Source organism: Leucopleurus acutus (assembly GCF_964270905.1).
Source record: "Leucopleurus acutus genome assembly, chromosome: 14".
NCBI classification, from domain to species: Eukaryota; Metazoa; Chordata; class Mammalia; order Artiodactyla; family Delphinidae; genus Leucopleurus; species Leucopleurus acutus.
Genome location: NC_139156.1, coordinates 77,538,171 through 77,558,867, shown reverse-complemented (window position 1 = coordinate 77,558,867; position 20,697 = coordinate 77,538,171). Strand labels below are relative to the sequence as shown.

At 39.2% G+C, this 20,697-nt stretch overlaps 1 protein-coding gene and 1 pseudogene across 3 annotated transcripts in view; one reads left to right on the top strand and one right to left on the bottom strand.

The window, feature by feature from the left end:
* The window catches only part of RYR2 (ryanodine receptor 2), a gene marked incomplete at both ends in the record, with an annotated part of 711,173 nt that overhangs the window by 165,116 nt on the left and 525,360 nt on the right, over nt 1–20,697 (top strand). The gene's annotated exons all lie outside the window — the stretch shown is intronic.
* On the bottom strand, nt 5,818–6,065 carry LOC309971145 (small ribosomal subunit protein eS27-like; annotated as a pseudogene). The gene has a single exon. The product of its transcript is annotated as a small ribosomal subunit protein eS27-like (transcript).

Genomic DNA, 20,697 nt, shown 5'->3' with positions numbered 1-20,697 from the left:
CCCATTGAGAGGTGGCTGATGGAGGCGATCCATCTCTCTTCTCTGTTACACTTGATGTTTGTCTGTTAACTCACAGCAAGTTGGCCACGGGACTACCGGGCATCACATCTGCACGTGACAATGACTAGAGGAAGAAAAAAGACCATTTCTTATTATGGTCCTTGCCTACTAGAGAGGAACGTTTTCCCAGAATCCTTTTCCCCAAGAGACTTCTCTCAGGTCTCATTAACCAGACAATGGTCAAATGCCCACTCCTGAAATAACTACTAACAAAGTGAGAATAACCTCTGCAGCTCAGAGGGGGGTGGCCCCTTGAGGCACATGAATACCTGCACAAAACTGAGATCCTGTAGAGAGTCAGAAGGAGGGAAGGGATGTTAACTCTTCTCTCTCAGCCTTTATTTCCTCACGTATAAATGGGGGAGCACAACACTTACCTCACATGACTGTCAAATGAGACAGGCACCAAAGGCCAGCATCAGAACAAGGGCTCACCGTGAATTGGAAGGAGCATGAGACCAGGGCCACGAGTTCCGGCTTCTACTCGTGCTTAGTTACTTAAAGCTGTGCAATTTTAAACAATCTCGGAATCTCCTTTTTCCACTTGCTCAACAGCTATCTTTTGAGACCTGCCATGTGGCAGGCGTTGTTCTGAGCAGCAGATACAGGACATACCTTCCCCATATGTATGTCTGTGCTAATAACTATGATTATAATGTTGCATAGCATGTATGATTGATTAGGTGCTCACCGTTGAACACCTGTTGTGTCCCACACTGTAGTGTTCACTCTGTGCCATTATCTTGGATGCTCACAATAGCCTCTTTGAGCAGGTATTTTGTAGTGGAGGAAATACATATAGGAATGTCAGGAGAATAATATCAAGAAGTAGTGGTTGGGGAAACCACCTCCGAGAACAAAACTATCCTCAGCGTTTGGAAGGAGTCCAGCAAGGCAAAGTCTGCTTGTCTCTTTCATTCACTAACATCGGAGATATGCCTCCTGGCCTTGGAAGTTGCTAGCTAAAGTATCTTACACATTTATATTCTTTAAATCCATTACTTTTCTGGAAGAATGTTCATTTATTAGTATTTTGATTAGTAAAAGACTTGAATGAAGTTACTGATTTGATGAAACACCAAAACAGGAGCTCACTTCTGCTTATTTAGGACATTAAATTTAGTTGATGAAATGTGCAAGAGGAAGTGTGACTTTTCTGAATGAAACCGTCAGTAGTAGAAATAATTTGATTAACTTTGTTTTGGTCACAACCATGACCTTTTTGTGGGTTTTTTTTGGTATATAGCTGTTTTTATTTAGAACTTATTTAATTTCTCTCATTATTATAATTTTTAGCATATAGATCTTATATTTATTTTATTAAAATTTCCATAATGATTTCATATGATTGATATTTTTTAAGGCATTTTATTTTAAATATAGGAGTGTGTACATGTCAATACTTTATAGGTCTTACAATGATAGGGAAAGATGTGATTTATTTTATCTTTTTTTAAATTTGTAATTTAATTTTTATTTTTGAGGTAATTTTAGATTCATATGTAATGTTAAGATTCATATGTAGTGTTTAGATTCATATGTAATGTTAAGAAATAATAGAGTTGTTCTGTACTGGAGAGATGTGATTCAAAAAGAGAAGGGCATGGAAATCCTGGGAAATTTCAGGCCATCTCAGACATTTTGCTGATAACAACACCTATAGTGACTTAGACATGTATGCTATCAATTGTTTTAAAAGAAAAATCTTTTAGTGTTTTAGTACTTACGTATTCTCAAGTAAAATTAGTAGCTGGTTTCTTACCTATTTCTTGATTTAAATGCGTATAGAGCAACTATGTGATTTAACAAGGAAGGAGATGCTTTTATGTCTTTTTCAAGTGGCTCATTGAAGTGACCTTTTCCGGGTGGTGGTCAACGTCAGCACAGACATGGGTAATCTTTTCCATGTCAGCAGGTCAGTGCCAGCCCTTTCAGCCTGGACCCCGGGGGAATGATGTGTTCCATTCTGTAAATGACATCACAATCTTTCAACTGAACAATTAGTCACCCTGCTCGTGTTTTGTCTTATTATGTTTTGGTTTTTGTTAAGACAAATATTTGAAATGTAAGCAACAGCTTGTTCCAGGGCAGACCGTGTGAGAGGTTTGGGAGTGACGGTTGGCAGGGACTATGGAAAGGAGAGGCTAGTGGCTACAGGAGGACCTGTGTGCCTGTTTTATCCTGGGACTGTCGCATTAGTGTAACATTTTGTGTCACCTTTCAGAATGTATCAAAATGGAAGGTTAAGGCCAGTGGATATGTTGGTTCAAAAATAAGCCAGAGAGAATCTCTGAATGTTACAGCTCTTCAAAGATACTCAAACCTCTTAATTTTGTTCACCCGGAGTCCTGTCTTTTGCTGCGTCTGTCGTCTTTTTCCTCTTTTGGTAGTACTCTGGAAAGAAATGTCTTTCTTCTTCCTTGAGGTTTTCAGTCTGCATTGAAGGTCTTGATGGTACCTGTGAGGTAGATAGAGATGCACTCTGCTTTTAGCCTTGGGGAGATTTTTCCTAATAGTCCAGTAGTAATAGCATTTTCCAACCTCAACCTTATGTTTCTTCCTCAAATTATTGTTTTCAGGATAAATATGAGGCAGGCTTGTCCTGCGTTACTTGGGCTCAGCATTTTACTTAAGATCTTCTTCCTTTTTAACATATACAAGTCGGTTTAAAATGATGCAAGTTTGGTGAGAACTAAGAAATCTATAGCCTGTAGTTGAATAATAGAAAAGAAGTTAAGACAATGAAAAGATCTACTGCATCCAGCGTTTTGCTTAATTCCCTGTTTGTAGCACCTATTTCTGTAGGTTGGAAGATGAGAATTCTAGAACCTGTGGCACCTGCCTTGTCCCACCAAGACAGAGTAGACTTACTTTTCCAGCAGTAACTTAAGGTACTCTGTGCTTTTCTAAAAACGAGGCATCTCTGTGCTGCCGGTCTGCAAGCTTCCATCTGAGCTGTGGTCCTGCATGCTTGCTGTCAGAGCAAGTTGACCCCTTAAGAAAAGACGCGTCCTCAAGAGTAGTGCTGGTGATTCATCTGAGCCTGTTAACAGGACTCTGTATGTCTCTGTGATAGGCAAAGAGGCATGTGTGTTCCTGAACAATGCTAAGTTAAGGCATAAAGTCGATTTTGGTTCCTTTAATAAGAGGAAAGGTCTCTGATAACCTAACTTTATTTCCAGAGTTGGTATTTTAGCTGTAGGCATATTTGGTCAGTTAATATGTACTCTGGTGAGTCAAATAACAGAACTTTCTTTTCTCCTCCTATTTTTTTAAGGTATGTAATACAGGGAGAGAAGTAACTCGTCCTGGGTCATAGAAACCCTGAGCAAAGGACGCCTAACTTTTCTTCTGTCATCCAGAAAAATATTTGTCCACACCACAGGTTTGCCCTGATCAGTCTATCATCAGGCAGATTCACGCACATCACATATTTGGGGAGCAGCCGAAGAGCAATTATTGACATGAAAAACAAGAGCCGAAACAAAAGAAAACAAAAACAGAAACAAAGAATTTTTGTGTGTGTGCCAAATGGTGTACCCTTATATTTCCTCTTGTGCTGTAAGACAAAACTGTCTTTTCAGGTGACATCACCCATACTGGACCAATTTGATTCATTTTCCTACAACTTTTCCATTACAGGTCATTTTTCTTGGAGTCCTACTATAGACATGAACTTATAAAATGTAATCTAACCTATCATGGACGAGTATTTCTTTTCAAGTCTTGTGATGCAAAATAGTAATAGTAATAACGGTAATAAAAAGAAATAAGAAAAATGGTAATATTAGTAATAGCTAACATTTACTTAGCTTATTATATCTAGGCATTGTTCTCTATGTTTACATATATTAATAATTGTAAGTTACTATTATTATCCCCATTTGACAGGTGAGGAAACAGAGGCCCAGAGAAATTAAGAAATTTGCCCCCAGTTTTATAGTTGGCAGAGAGGGGTTCAGATATTGCATTCCAGCTGTAGATATTTCGCCATTAACCACTATGCTGTGTTTCCAGAGGTCCTGAGTATTTTAGAACATTTGTTTGTTCCCTGTTGCATCATCAGTGAGAGTTTTGCTTTTATTTGCCTCTTCTCAGGTGGTCTTGGTGTTTTGTTCTTTGAGTAGACCCAGTCAACAGCATCTCGTTTCTTGCCTAAGTTCTGAAGAATGTGGGAAATATCAGTACAAGAGTAAAGCAGATGAAAGATTAGAACATCACGTTTATCACGGATGGGGGAACCTATCCTTGTGTGCAGCATGTTCCCAAGAGGAAGAAAGGGCAGAGCTGAGCCAGGCGTGCCTACTTTTCCCCAAGTTTCCCAGTCAGCTGGTTCAGGTTGGCTCCTGGGGGTGGCGAGAGTGATGGGGCAGAGGGAGGCCTGGAGTGGGTGGTCAGGGAGAATCCTTCCGAACAGAAGCCAGGAATGGTGAGAAAGGGCTGTTCTTTAATGTTAGAGATGTGAGTTGATCAAGTCTGAAATCTAGCGAAAAGTTAACATTACTGTTAGAATTAGGAAATGGGACAGGTGGCTATGATGTTTGGGAATAGTTTTGTGGTTTGGTGGGAAAATTGCGTGTTGGTATAAATATAGTTGGAATCCTGAGTTTGTATTAAATTGCTGCATGTCTCACCTCTCACCGATTTCTAGGATTTAAAAGCGTATCCCTCTGGACCTAGGTCCCATTGTTTCCTTTCTGTGTCTTTGAAGTGCTTTGTCTTTTCCCTTATGTTTTCAATGGTGTTGCTTACGTATTTTGTTTATTACTGACAGTGTGACCTACTATTGTGCTTTAGAAGGCATTGTTGTCCTAGGGAATGTTATATGATACGAGTAGTTATTCTGTTTATTTAGAAAAACACCTCAGATCTCAAAGCAATTTAGAGACCTCAGAATACAGCCTCTGTATAGGCGTTTTTGACAGAGAACTTAGTAGATTTAGAGAGAACTTGTTCCCTATTGTAATCACCATTTAAGAGTGTTTGAAACAGGGTTGCTACTTTTGGGGGATAGACCAGAAGTGATTATTGGTGAAATGCATTGTGCTTAAAAGTGACAAGACAGTGTAGGAGGCCAGGTTTTAATTTCTAGAGGTGTCATCTAGAATAGAGTGGGGAGGGCGTTTGTGTCGCGTAGTGGTTTAATAACAATTACGTGCAAACGGTAAGGACTTGTACTGTCTAAAGCTTCCGTAAAATGTTATCTAAAACATGTTGCCAAATTCTCTTCCTTTTTCATGGTTTCGGAATGCTATTTGGTGTATAGCTTGAATGAGAAGCCTTTGGTGACATGAAGGCAACAGAAGAAAAATAGTGATAGCTAACGTCTATTTGCACTCAACACTGTGCCCAGAACTGTGCCAGCCACTCTAATTCTTGCTTCTTTCAGTTCTGTGAAGTATTCTGCAGGTATGGAATCACAGGCTTTCAAGGGGGAAGTTACTCCCCCAGGGTCACACAGCTCATTGGTGATAAAAAGCTGTAAACCCAGCTCTGCTGACATGTTATAACATGTGTCCCTGAAAGGGAGAGTGGTGGGTGGCGCTTTATCTACCTGATTTTAATTTGGTTGAGAAAAGAAAGCTGGCAAATCCTTAAATGTCCATATGTTAACTGAAAAATAATCTAATACTAGAAATGTAGTACTTTATGGACTTTTATGCGTGTTGGAGGTGGATGGTTTATGTTTGTTTGTTTGTTTTAACCCGAAGTGTGTTTATTGGGACGGTTTCCCATTCATCTTGATTCAGGCTGCCTTTAGTGCTGCTTCCATCTGAAGGAGCATCCTCCGCAAGGCTTGCTTTTCCTCCTGTAGGCTGGCAGAGGACAGTAGAGCAGCCAACACCCAAAACTACTGTTTGTGCATGGCTGAAGACGGTGGTGATCGCAGAGCATCCTGGGCATTTCACATCCCTGCGATGGGAATTGGGGCTCTGCACCAGGCGCTTCTTGTGTTTCCTCTTCTCTTCTGGAGAGGGATGAAGGAGATCCTTTGCGAGAGGCATGTTCTCCTGGGGAGGTCATCACTGCCGGAAAGGGACGTGGATGGTTTGATGTTAGTGCTTTTGTTCCTTTTGAATTTTACTGTGTTTGCTGTAGTAAGATTTGTCTGTTAATACTTCCTGAATGACGGACTTTGGTTGAAGGCCTGTGTTCAAGGGCTCAATGGGCAGAGGCATCCTAGATCTCTGTCAGGGAGTTGAAGTAGCTCCTATCCTGGTGGTCCAGCCGACTGGGTGGAAAGAGGCTGGGTCGGGGCACGGAGGCGGCATTTAATGTTAGTGCAGAATTCTTAGGATTCATATGCTGAGCGGTTCTTACTCTGTCTTGATCCACAAAACACAGTGAAATAAAAACCAGAGGGCTTTGGATTGAAGCTTTTTTTTCCCCTCTCTCTATATATTGGTTTGGCCAAAAAGTTCGTTTGGGTTTTTCCATAAGATGTTACGAACTTTATGGCCAAACCAATCTTTTTCCTGAAGTATTGTTGCTTTACAGTGTTGTGTTCATTTTAGATCTACAGCAACAGTGATTCAGTTATATATTCTTTTTCAGATTCTTTTCCTTTTTTAGGTTCTTATAAAATATTGAGTAGAGTTCCCTGTGCTCTATGTAGGTCCTTGTTGGTTATCTATTTTATATATAGTAGTGTGTATCTGTTAATCCCAAACCCCTAATTTATTCCTTCCCCTCCCCGCTTTCCCCTTTGGCAACCATAAATTCGTTTTCTATGTCTGTGGGTCTATTTCTGTCTTGCAAATAAGTTCATTTGTATCTTTTTTTTAAAAGATTCCACATGTGAGTGATACCATAAGATATTTGTCTTTCTCCGTCTGGCTTTGTTCACTTAGTATGATAATCTCTAGGTTCACCCATGTTGCTGCAAATGGTATTATTTCATTCTTTTTTATGGCTGAAGCCTATCACATAAACTGAAGTGCCTCAGTGAACCTCCATGGGCTTCAAATCTAATCGCCATCCCTGCATCCCACACACTGGGCCGGCGATGAACTTGCTGGGTGTCACAGAGCATTTTCCCCAGCCCCATCCTGTTTGCTCATGTATAAGAATTGTAGCCTGGCAAAATCCCCTTCCTTTTTTTTAGAGCTCTGCCCTCTGCCTGTACAATGCAGTCTAGATGCTTTCTTTAGTGTCATAATATATGTTGTTAATTTTAAAGGTGAATAAAATGTTGAAATATTACATTGCTCTGAGAAAAATAACTGAAACTAATCATGAAAAGAGACCATCTTTTATTTATGCTGGTTGACAAACTGAACTGGAAAACGTCAAACTTAAATTGTGGCTCGCATAAACAGAGAGAGGGAAAATGTAACCTTAGTGATGGGTTCAAAACCTTTTAAAATAAATATTTCCAATAGTATCCCTAATACAACCTGATTTATTTAAGAGGGAGTGTTGAATTTAATCTCTCCTCTACATATCACAATTATAGTAGTTTTAGACTTGTTATCCAATCATGTAATGGCAAATAGTTTTAGAAAAAATACAGTAAACACCAAGGGGGGAAAGCGGGGGTTGGGAGGGGTGGTGGTGGGATGAATTGGGAGATTGGGATTAACATCTATACATTAATATGTATAAAATAGCTAACTAATAACCTGCTGTATAAAAAATAAACTAAAAATCAAATTAAAAAAAGAAAAATACAGTAAGAGCAACACCCAGCAATCACTTGAAGTGAATAAGTAAGCCTCTTAAAATTATACCTTTTTTTCCAAATGGAGATACTTTCAAGGACTTGTCTTTGAAAGTAGAGACATACTCAGTTTTTTTAAAAAACAAGCTTATCTCTTTACCAAATGTAGATTTAGTCCTACCCATGACAGTTGGCTTAATGGAAGTCAGTTGCATACTGGGATGTTTTTATTTTTTAAATGATACCCTAAAAATTAGACTGCTCAAAATTTGGAGCATACTTGCTTTTCATTGTATACAAGTTAAATCTGTGGTAATTTTAAGATGAACGTGATTTTAGTGTGATGATTGGGGATTATGAGATTTGTTTATGTAGCTGATTGAATTGTTTTCCCTCTAAGCCGCTTTATACAAAAAAAATCAAAGAGCTGTATATTTCGCTCATTTTAAAAATCTGCTTTTCCCTGTTTATTTTTTAAGCCAGTTAAATGCCTTTCTGAACAAGAGTGGGTAAAGCAAGTGAATAAGTGCTTTTCAAAACTTCCTGAATACATTTAATTCGTATTGATGAGATGTATGTGAATCCACGATGGAGAGCCCATCATTAGCTTTAGGGGGCGGACGTGGTTAATTAATTAATATCATACCTTTTTGTTTTACCCACATAAATTCCCCCTGAGGCCAGAAGTTTGTTAATTTCTACAGAATGCAGTATATGGCGATAAATACAGAAAGTGCATTTTCATGTTACCCAATGAAGGGGGATTTATGTGGCATTAGAGTGGCCCTGAATGTCCTGTATGAGGCTTGTGTCCATAGCATCGTAGTCATTGCCTAAGTAAGTAGTTATGTGTTGTCAAGCCTTTCTCGCTCCCCACGCCCTCCTACCAGTCTTGTTTCACTTGGCTTTTTCAAAGGAGACACCATGAATACCTGTTTCCTTTGCCATGAGTCAGGGTGGTGGTGGACCAATCTCTTAGCATCTCTGGGACTCCTGTGGGCTAATGCTATGAGGCTATAGGAAGCCTGTTAACTCCAGGAGGTGCGAAACAAGGGGAGGTCTTTTCACTGCTGACCCAGTGTTCTGTAGCTTGTTTCTAACTAATTAATTTTAGGTAGCAACTTCTGTATTCCATATGATGTCTTAGTCCGTTTGGGCTGCCATAATGAAATAGCACACACTGGGTAGCTTATAAGCACAGAAATTTATTTCTCACAGTTTTGGAGGCTGGAAGTCTGAGATCAGGGTGCCAGCATAGTTGGATGAGGGCCCTCTTCTGGGTCACAGCTTCTCATTGTGTCCTCATATGGCAGGAGGGGCTGGCTCTGAGTTCCATGGGATCTTTTTTGATAAGGGTGCTAATTCCATTCATGAGGGCTCCACCCTCATGACCTAATCACCTCCCAAAGCCCCCACCTCCTAACACCATCACATTGGGCATTAGGGTTCTAACATGTGAATTTGAGGGGGGACACAAACATTCAGACCATAGCATATGAAAAATCGTGAACAGAGGAGAGAAAATTTTGAATGCTAGAAATTATGCTTGAATGTATTTCAACACTGAAGGCATTTTTGTTTACTGCATCATCCGTAGGGTGTTTGGTATAAGCCGTGCATCACTGTTATTTTTATTAGCTTTCACAGTATGATAGGATATTGAAGGAGAAAGCAGGAAATCTACAGGAGAAGAGTGTGAAGAGTGAAGAAACACCATCTTGCAGTAGGGCAGGTGTATGTGTTAAGAAGAAATAGCCTGAGATAATTCCTATATTTCCATGAATACTGTAAATTACTGTTTGATGAGTGTCTGTGCTCCAATTCATTTTAATACCCAAAATGTATTTAACTATATTGGTAGAACACATTGGTAGATGGAAACTTAGACTTTTTTAGAGGTTCATAGATGGCTTTAATCCTTCTTGAAATTGCCCCTTGTGCGAGCATAACTCCGTTGGTTGAACATAACTTATTGTTATTTTGGGGAGAGAAGTTTATGACATAAATGATCATTTTAGGTACGTAAGTAGCTTTTACTTTTTCTCATGATCTTATTCAGTAATTTTGTATTAGTTATTGATGGGTTCTTATTAGGTGACCTTCTATACCCTCCTTCCATTGGGTGAATTTCTGATGAATGTTTACTGGATTTTTATTCATATTACATGGCTAGAACTTAGCATGTGTGTCGTGCATGAGTCAAGTGTGATGGCTTTTAGTCTCGCCATTCTTAGCTTGGTAGTCTTATACTTCTTTTTTAAAAAATTTCTATAGTAAAGATATATGTATATATTTTTATTGAGGTATATAGTTAATTTACATTGTGTTAGTTTCAAGTGCACAGCAAAGTGATTCAGTTACATATATATTCTTTTTCAGATTCTTTTCCATTATAGGTTATTACAAGATACTGAGTATAGTTCTCTGTGTTATACAGTACGCCCTTGTTGTTTGCCTGTTTTATATACAATAGTGTGTATCTGTTAATCCCAACTCCTCATTTATCCCCCACCCCACCCCATCCACTTTAGTAACCATAAGTTTTCTGTGTCTGTGAATCTATTTCTGTTTTGTAAATAAGTTCATTTGTATCATTTTAAAGATTCCACAAATAACTGATATTATATGATATTTGTCTTTTTTGTCTGACTTCCCTTAGTATGATAATCTCTAGGTCTCTCCATGTTGCTGCAAATGGCATTACTTCATTCTTTTTTGTGGCAGAGTAGTATTCCATTCTCTCTCTTTATACCACATCTTCTTATTTATATATATATTTTTGGAGTGGCCCTTGGAATGATATGCCCTTTTAGATATAACTTGTATAGAAATTCTGCAAATCCAAACTCTAATTTAAATGTGACTCAACCATTAACAGTGCCAACTGTAGATACGTAGGTCGATAAGCACATGAACTGCCAATCAAACAAAGCTGGGGGCTTCCCTGGTGGCACAGTGGTTGAGAATCTGCCTGCTAATGCAGGGGACACGGGTTCAAGCCCTGGTCTGGGAAGATCCTACATGCCGCAGAGCAACTAGGCCCGTGAGCCACAACTACTGAGCCTGCGCGTCTGGAGCCTGTGCTCTGCAACAAGAGAGGTCACGACAGTGAGAGGCCCGTGCGCCACGATGAAGAGTGGCCCCTGCTTGCCACAACTAGAGAAAGCCCTCGCACAGAAACGAAGACCCAACACAGCCAAAAACATAAATAAATAAATAAATAAATTAAAAGAAGGCTCAACATTAAAAAAAAAAAAAAGCAAAGTTGGATTTTCAGCTCTGTCAGAGGTAACAGTATTACCCTAAAGGTTCAGTAGTCCTTTGCTTTAACCCCCTACCTGGAAACCTGGATCGTACATCCTGCTTGACAGTTCTGTGTGATGTTTTGCCACTTAGATAATTACCAGCAAAGTACCAAAAAATGAGAAACATTTTGAAGTTCTAGGTAAGCTGTATGAAATTTGCAGGAATAATAGCTTTCTGCTCCTACCCTCAAGATCCCCAGAGCCTTCCAGCTTCTAGGAGGAAGGCGCTCTCATATTGAGCCCGCTGAATTTTGCAGTTCCTTCTTTTAACAAGAAAATCTACCTCCCACCATTGATGGAAGCTGATCTTATAATCTCCTACATCTTTGCTTTCTTCAAGACAGTAAATAACCGAAGCCCTACCAGCTAGAGGAAAGAGAACACATAATTTAAATGGAAGAAAAAATGGTACCCGGTTTTTCTTGATTGACTGCAATGCATTCCACTTCAAGTCTGTGTCTTTGCCTCATTTTGTTTTTGTTGGGTTTTTTTTTGTATGCAAAAGATTTGGTGTGAATTCTGCATTTAAATTATTTTATAAATCATTTCATTTGCTGAGAATGACAGTGTCTTGAATTTAGTCAGTAAACGTTTATTGAGGACGCACAAAAGATGGGCCTACTGGTCAGTGCTGGGCATAGGTACATGAAGTCCTAAGTAGCTGACCTTCAGGGACTCATGGGGAACGCACTGAGTATGCATTTTCCTTGATTATTAGAGCTGCCAACGTTTAGTTTTTAGAATATTCTGAAGTAACCTTATCCTTAGAGAAAAACCTTTATTTTTCAGCAAAAGCGAGTCTCCTTTCTGCGTCTGTGACTTTCCTGACAGACACAAATTCTTAGGTAGTAAAGTCATGGAATCATAAGTGCCAGATGGAACTTTCAAAATGGATCTTTGAATTTTCTTCTGTCACTCACCACACCTCCTTCATCAACCCTTTGACTCTATCTGGACAGAATCCACAATACTTGCCAGAAAGCGGCAAGTATTTTATATCTGAAATATCTGTTCAGTGGGAATTGGCTTGTCATTGAATCTCAGGTGTCAAAATAATTTTTTATGTCTTCTCTATTGGCATGATCTCAAAGTTCTTAACGGAGAAAATGAATTGAAATATGTAAATTGAAATGTTAATGTAAACATACTCATAATTTTAAATTACTTTTCTTTTTGCTGTGAATATTAAACAGGTGGTGGATTCAAGGGTAATATTCTAGAGACTGGAAAACATTTCCAGGTAGTCTGTAAATGCAGAAATTAAGAACACTTTTTATTCAGTCGCTTTTTCATTCAGTAACATTTAGTGATGGCTTCTCATCTCTAGACATTGCAGCGAATGTAGGGGAATCAAAGTTGGCGTACGTGGCCACTGTCATGAGGAAGCTTACAGTTTTGTGATTTTTTTTTTTTTTTTTTTTTTTTTGCTGTGCCATGTGGCTTGCGGGATTTTAGTTCCCCAACCAGGGATCGAACACATGTTCTTGGCAGTGAAGGCACGGAGTCATAACCACTGGACCGCCAGAAAATTCCCTTGTGTTGTGTTTTTTAATGCCCAAGAGTCTAGTTAATTTTTAAAGTAGCTTATGGGTGCTGTAAAAATGTATCCTCTCTACTCTAAATGATACAGGTGGTTGAAAGCTCTAACTTACCCCTCCTTGAGATTTGGGGTCCACTTGGTATCTTCTTTGAGGGGTCTTGATTCAGAAGCCCATGCATCCTCTCCACAATTCTGACTGGTTGGTAAAGGATTAGGTTTTACTGTTAGGTCTCTTCCTCTCCACCCCAGTCCATATGCATTGACTTTTCCTCTTTGTATAGTGTTTGCAAAAAAGCAGAATAAACAATTCCAGAGAGTTGTCATTTAAATAAGAGGAGCTTTCCTGCTTTTAGTCAAAGGCCCTCCCCAGTGTATGGAGGTCACTGTCTAGGCCTTCCTGATTCACCTTCTCCTGGTCATTGATAAGCAGTTGTTTCTGATCTGACATCCAACCTCCTGAGAGCAGCCCCCAAAGAGAAATTGCGGGGTAGTCTGATAAGATCAGATGTTGGGGGGGTCCATGCAATTTCTGATCTTGGCGTTAGCAGTCAGATTCTTTGTCTTGCTTGGTTTTATGGTTTCTATCCACTGTAGGGTTGCTTCTCAAAGTGGTTCCTGGATATTAACCCGGAATAATCTGAATTGGGGTACAGTTCCTTCGAAGTAGAGATTGTGGAGTGAACTACTTATTGTCTGGTTTTTCAAACAGTTGGAAAAGTTTGGGTTTGGCTACCGCAGTTGGAACATTGATGCTCTCTAAGCAGATGTGAAGATAACAAACTTATGATATCATCGACGTAACAAGGGGTTTAAGAGAATGATAGAGCATTGAGCTACTTCCCCATCATCCTTTAAGGCTGAGCACCAGGTTCATTAAAATAGTCTTTAGGGCAAAAGGTAGGGTATAGATGTGCCACCACTTGAACAGGCAGGTGCTAACTTTTCGTGTGTCATGTGTATGTGTATTTGAGGTGGGAATGTGAAATAAGCCTTGATGTTCAACACATACTTACCTTTACCCCAGTGTTCTTTTGTATTCTATGTCTAGGAATTTTCTCAACCCTCCATTCATTCCAGCATCTTCTGAGGGACTCAGATGAGCCCATGTGCAAAAAGTTCTTCCTTCTTCTCCACAGCATCCTATCCTACAACCGTTTTCAAACACAACAACAATAAAACACCTAAAACTTCATTTACGAAATGGAGAGATTTTATTTCTAAAGACCAAGGGATGGCTATTATTACCCCTGATACAAGCAGGAAAAGAAAGGATATACCTGCTGTGTTTCAGACACTTGCTAGTTGCTGTATTAGCTCACCTCATGTTTGCCAGCGGTGGTTACTGTGACAGAGTGGATCAGTGAATAGCATTGAAATTTCCTTGTTTTGGTCTCTTTTTGCTTTATTATTATTTTTTTTCTTGGGACGTGGCAAGAAAGGGCTAGGAGTTTAGGAAAAATGCAGATGGGGCATGTATTTAAGAGGTAGAACAGAGTCTAAGGAACAATAACCAATCTAGAGTTACAAAATGAACTTTAACTTAGGAAAAGCCTTAAGAATCCACAAATTTGTCCTTATATTTTATTTTGTAGAGGAGGAAATTTAGATGTAGGAAAATTCAGTGGTTCATCCAAGGTTGCACGCGGAGTTACTGGTAGAGAAAGGAAGTCTGAGGTTCTTTTCGGTATAAAAGTAACAAAAAGTAATGAAGATGGCAGGCAGCAGATTCTTTATCCTTTGAGCAGTCAACAAGAGAGAAAGAACTTAGCTTGAGTTTAAGTAATTTAAGATCGTTTTGATGGTAGAAACTCTTAATAGTGGAATGGGGTGCTTTGAGATATTATTTTGAGGAGATCTGCAATCTAAGATGTTTTTGGTTTGGTCCTTTCCTGAAAAGTGGGTGGGGAATGGTTGGAGGCCCTGTGAGTATCCTTTATTTACTATGGTATTCTGTGATGGTCCCGTAGTTCAGAGAATGGTAATGTTGGTAATCAAATATTGATGATTTTAATCTCTCTCTTGACCCCGTGGTCTTGACCTTCTCCAGTACGAGGAGCCACGATGAGGACTGTGGAACCACCAGCTAGATGGGCTGTACTGGAATTGTGTTCTTTTGATCTGTACGTGCCCAGGATGTGCAGGTTGATAACAGACCTGCGATTCACGTATTACTATAATTGTTAAAGACCTAATAAAGTCAGCAGTTTTGTATTTATTGATGAAAACTTCTAATATAGAAATATTATAGGATCTGTAATAGATTTGCAATCGACCTTTGTAGTTAATGTTCGACTTTGTTTTGAGTTGGATAATGAGATATATTCTCTAGCATATTTACTAGCATCTGTAAGTCAATTGGGAAAAACAACAGTGAAGGAATCTAAACCAATCAGGAAGAGGGGGATCCAGGAGAATGATCATTCTACGTGGGTCAACGTCAGCCTAATACACTTTTCCCAGTCAGACTTCTTCTTGCCTCCTCTTTCAAGTAGACATATATAAATGCAAAAAAATTATGATGCAAAAGATGGGGGAACTGTTGCCGATATATGGAAATATGTATATGTTTGTTGTTATTCCTTTGAAAAATGTTTCTGAACATACCCAGTTGGGGGTGCCCAGCCTTCAGTGATCAGGCAGCAGTGCACTTGAACAAGGCTCTTAATTTTTCTTTCTGAGCCGTTACTCCACGATGTAGTATATATACCAAGAGAACATCTCACTTTTTCATCAGCAGTATACTCTGCATGAGTGCAAGGACTCTGAGGAATAGTTAAGATTTAAATATTCCCAGCGGGGAAGGAGGGAGTTTGGATAAAAGAATATCTTTCTCTTTCTCTCAAGATTTTAGCATTAGAGAAGATCATTTGGCTCGCTCATGAAAGCTGCCGTTAGTGCTTCAGCACAGAAGGTCGCAAGTGTTTTGCCTCATAGAGTCTGTTGTTTTCACCTGATATTTAATTCCCTGGTATCATAAAATGAATTTGAATCCTAGATTTTTTCAGAAGTTTAGGAGTTCTCCTGCTAGTGTGAGGTCACCATTTGTCCTGTTACTCTGAAGTAAGGGATTGAGAAGATAAATACCATGAATTCTTGCAGATGAGCAGTAACCTCATGGAAATCACTTTAGCACAAGGTCCCCATGGCAATTTCCTACAGAAAATGACTTCCTTTCATTGAAAAGGCATTAGGTTTGAGGTTCTGTGAATTTCAAGTTCTAATGTTGCCAATGCTCCGTTGATTTACTTAGGGTACCGGTAGAAATCTTTCGGATGTATGTGCAGAAATCCAACTCCAACTGGTTCAAGCCACAATAAAGGAGAGATGTGTTGTCTCATGTAATTGAAAGGTCCAGGGTAGGTTTAAATTCAATCATGGCTCTTTCCAAGGATCCAAACGATGCCACTTAGGCTGATCCCATTGTTTCTTGGCTCTGTTTTCGTCTTGGTTGGCTACATATGCAGATAGGTTTTTTGCTGTGAGGTGACAAGATGGTCACCTGCAGCTCCAGGCCCACATTCTACTAGCTTTGAGACTGGCAGAAAGAGATTTCTCCTTCCTAAGAGTTCCACTGCTGGGATCGAGTCTCATTGTGCCAGCGGGGGTCATGTTGCTAGGAAGAGGGAAGGTCCTGGTCATATGTGTGACCCCTGCCCCTGAGAGGGGAGGAAGGGTGGAATCACCCCTACCCAAATCACCTGGACTGAGAGTCTGGGAGGAGAAAGTCCCTCCAAAGAGGAATATCAAGATGTCTCACCAGAAGGGGCAGTGATGACTGGGCTGTCCAAACAACAGATTGCCACTCCCTTCAGCTTAAATGTTACTATCCATTTACATTCATGCACAAGGTGGTATTTAGAAATTTAGAAAAAATCGTCTTTCCGCATTTAGTGCTTCCAGTCTGATCCCACAAGTTCCAATGGAGACTCCCTTTTTCAAAGACGTTTACAGCAAAGGCTTTAAAGTATGTTTCTCTCATAAAAACCAGTGGATTCATGGTTTTATTTAAAAGTTTTAAAATTTTATTTATTATTTTATTTAAAAATAAATGATTTTTAATCATTTATTTTTAAAACATTTATTGAAGTATAGTTGATTTACAGTGTGCCTATTTCTGTTGTATAGCTCAGTGATTCAGTTATACATATATATATTCTTTTCCTATTATGGTTTATCACAGGATATTGAATATAGTTCCCCGTGCTGTACAGTAGGACCTTGTTGTTTATCCATTCCATATATATAGTAGTTTGTGTCTGCTAATCCCAAACTCCCAATCCTTCCCTTCCCCGTGCCCCTCCTCCCAACCATAAGTCTGTTCTCTGTATCTGTGGATCTGTTTCTGTTGTGTAGATATGTTCATTTTTGTCGTATTTTAGATAACACAGGTAAGTGATGTCGTGTGGTGTTTGTCTTTCTCTTTCTGACTTCGCTTCGTATGGTAATCTCTAGGTCCTTCCGTGTTGCTGCAAACGGCATTATTTCATTCTTTTTAATGGCTGAGTAATATTCCATTGTATATGTGTACCACATCTACTTTATCCATTTATCTGTCAATGGTCATTTAGGTTGTTTCCATGTCTTGGCTATTGTAAATAGTGCTGCTGTGAACATTGGGGTGCGTGTATCTTTGGAGTATATGTATTGGGGTGCGAATTATAGTTTTGTCTGGGTATATGCCCAGGAGTGGGATTGCTGGATCATATAATCATTCATTGTTTCGTGTTTTATCAGTTCTTGTGAAAGGTAACTTGTTTGTATTACAATTGGCCTCTTTGGAGGCCCCTTTGGTTCTGTTGGAATGCCTCTCTTTGGACTTTGGAGATTGTCAGTGCAGAGCTCACCATGCACTGAGCAGCTGCATGAGACAATCTCTACATAAGCTTCTACAGGCAAGCATGTACCTGTTAACGTGGAAATAAAATTCAGCTCTATTTCCCTATTTGTCAGGGTCCTGGAACAGTAAGGATGTAGGGTTAGCATGTGTACGGAAAAGTTCATTTCCATTCAAACATAAAAATAGATGGAGATCACAGAGCTGTCAAAAACAAGGCTTCTATAAATTTAGACTCAAGTTTGATGTCAGCTGAGGAGTTTTAAATAATGTATCAAAGTGGGAAGAGAAACTCAACAGAGATAATGTTGTGAAAGGGCAGCGGTGATGAGAGAAAATCTGTAGATGAATTTTAATTTGGGAAATCTCTGTCTCTTCGTAGACTCTAAACAGGTTTATCAGTCCACAGTTGTTGAACATTTCCTTTGACTGCAGAAGTGGCTTTAGTCTGAAGTCACCCTGTGCCATGAGTGCTTTAATCTGTTTTCTTTCTTTGTCCTACTGCTTTGTCACTCTAGTTGACCCCCTCTATGCCAGCAGCATTGTAGCATTCCCAGTCCTATTCAGTTTTAGGCAGGCATATTTGCTTTTTGGACAACAGCATTGTTTCTGAAATATTTGAATCCTCAAGTAACATTGATAACTTCTTACTCATTTTGAAGGTAACTGAAACTTCAATTACTTTCATTTTTTTTTTTACTTTCATGTTTTTTTGACTTGGTGGTTTGCACCCTTTGTCTTCTTACTCTGTTTGATTTGGTTTTTACTTAGAAATAGGAGTACACATGGTGATTTTTTACTTTTTAAATACTGTTTGTTTTTAACAGTTTGATGGTGATTCAGTGACCATTAGCTTAATTTATAAATTCAGCCAAGCAATGGGTAATTTAAAACATTTGGTTGTCAATTTTAATGGGAGGTGAATAAAAAGTTTTGTCCTTGTTATTACCCTATTTCTTGCGGGCCTATATATTATTGTGCAAGTGATTATTGGTACTAATTGAAAGATACCTTTTCAAATTTTGTCTAGTACTGGCACTCGTTTAATTGTTGCTCTTATCTCTTTTTTATTTCAATTTGGAAGAAAAGATCTTTCAATGATTCATAATTTATTATAAACAGTTCTACAACCATTGTCTTTCCTGATGTTTTCTGAGATTGTTTCAGAAGAAGGGAGGAGAGAAAGCCCTCAAAATGATTAAATAGCCCAGGAAGAGTAAGTATTTGAGCTCCTGAAAAAAATAATTGTTTCTGTAAAATCAGCTTTTGAGGTACAGCTCCACTTTTCTTGTCATTTCCCTTGGCTGTGGCGTTTGAAATTACACAGACTTTCATGTTCAGAGCGCCACCCTCCCTCTCTGGCCCATTCATTGCGGAAGGGCTCCTGTCAGGGGTAATTTTTAATAAAAGACATACTTATGGTAACTACAGGTTGAAGGAAACGTTAGGAAAGGACCCCACTCAGATGCCATGGAACCTTGGAGGTGCTTCTGGTAGCTTGGAAGTTTCTTTCTGTTCAACAGCACAAGAGACTTTCTGGGGTTGATTCGAAAAGGAGCTCCGATCACAGCTTAATAAGCTGGCTCTTGCTGGCCACTGTAGATGAGTCTGAAGTGCTCTGCACCCCGGGGGGAACACACAAAAGAGAGACATTCTACAGAACAATGACCCCTCCACAGGGTATTGCCATAACTGGACAAAGGTGGGTGGAACCTATGGCAGTTGTGGGGTGGGGGAATGATTGTTTTGAAAGGGAAGCTACTGCTGGTTATGCTAAAAGCAAAGATAGAAAATAGAAAGCGTCCAGGGTATCTTTAGCTGAGTTTTAAAGTTGAAAGTTACACTGTAAACTAACCTATGGAAAGGCTGAGCAAAGAATTCGCAGGTTTACGTAATGTTCCCCAAATCTTGACTATAATCCATGATGCTTATGGGTCTTTGCAGAATCTGATTAGAATCACACAAAGGTGATACATAGTTTGGGAAGGTCCATTTATTTCAAAAGAGAAGTAACTGTTTGGGGCTGTGTTTCAGTCAGTATTTCAATAAATCATCGTTTGCCTAGATATCTTTAATATGAACTGGGGTGATATTTTCATGGTTTTTACTTCCCCTCTTCAGTAATCACCCAGAGAATCCCAGGCAGGAAATTCCTTCTTTCTTTATTCATAAGAAATCTAGTTTTTGCTCGTAATACAGTCTTTTTATTCTTTTTTTAAAAACATCTTTATTGGAGTATAATTGCTTTACAGTGGTGTGTCAGTTTCTGCTTTATAACAAAGTGAATCAGTTACACATATACATATGTCCCCATATCTCTTCCCTCTTGTGTCTCCCTCCCTCCCTATCCCACCCCTCTAGGTGGTCACAAAGCACCTCGTTGATCTCCCTGTGCTATGCGGCTGCTTCCCACTAGCTATCTATTTTACGTTTGGTAGTGTATATATGTCCATGCCACTCTCTCACCTTGCCCCAGCTTACCCTTCCCCCTCCCCATATCCTCAAGTCCATTCTCTAGTAGGTCTGCGTCTTTATTCCTGTCTTGCCCCTAGGTTCTTCTGACCATATTTTTCTTTGCTTTTTGTTTTTAGATTCCATATATATGTGTTAGCATATGGTATTTTTCTTTCTGACTTACTTCACTCTGTATGACACACTCTAAGTCCATCCACCTCACTACAAATAACTCAGTTTCGTTCGTTTTTATGGCTGAGTAGTATTCCATTGTGTATATATTATATATATATATTATATATATATATATATATATGCCACATCTTTATCCATTCATCTGTTGATGGACACTTAGGTTGCTTCCATGTCCTGGCTGTTGTAAATAGAGCTGCAATGAATATTTTGGTACATGACTCTTTCTGAATTATGGTTTTCTCAGGATATATGCCCAGTAGTTGGATTGCTGGGTCGTATTGTAGTTCTATTTTTAGTTTTTTAAGGAACCTCCATACTGTTCTCCATAGTTACTGTACCAATTCACATTCCCACCAACAGTGCAAGAGGGTTCCCTTTTCTCTACACCCTCTCCAGCATTTATTGTTTGTAGATTTTTTGATGATGGCCATTCTGACAGGTGTGAGGTGATACCTCATTCGACTTCTGATTTGCATTTCTCTAACGATTAGAGATGTTGAGCATCCTTTCATGTGTTTGTTGGCAATCTGTATATCTTCTTTGGAGAAATGTCTATTGAGGTCTTCTACCCAGTTTTGGATTGGCTTGTTTGTCTTTTTGATACTGAGCTGCATGAGTTGCTTGTATGTTTTGGAGATTAATCATTTGT